We start from the raw sequence: 247 nt of genomic DNA on the forward strand, positions 1-247 counted from the left end.
CTGTGCAGAGGAGCTGTGGATCTGGGGTGCAGGATCAGTCGAGTAGTGAGGCTCTTCTTCCACGGGCTGCTGTTCAGGTTGAGGGTTTTCCATGAGCATCTCTGGACGAGTCAAGGGTTTGGCAGAAGACTCTTTAGGGGCTGAAACAGAGTTGAGTCTTTCTTTCAGATCTGTGATGAGTTCATCTTTGGTGTGGAGTACTGACTTCAAGGCCGATAACTCCTCCTGCATTTCTTTTCTAACTTCC

The sequence above is a fragment of the Carassius carassius genome, chromosome 9, assembly GCF_963082965.1.
Source record: "Carassius carassius chromosome 9, fCarCar2.1, whole genome shotgun sequence".
In the NCBI taxonomy this organism is placed as follows: domain Eukaryota; kingdom Metazoa; phylum Chordata; class Actinopteri; order Cypriniformes; family Cyprinidae; genus Carassius; species Carassius carassius.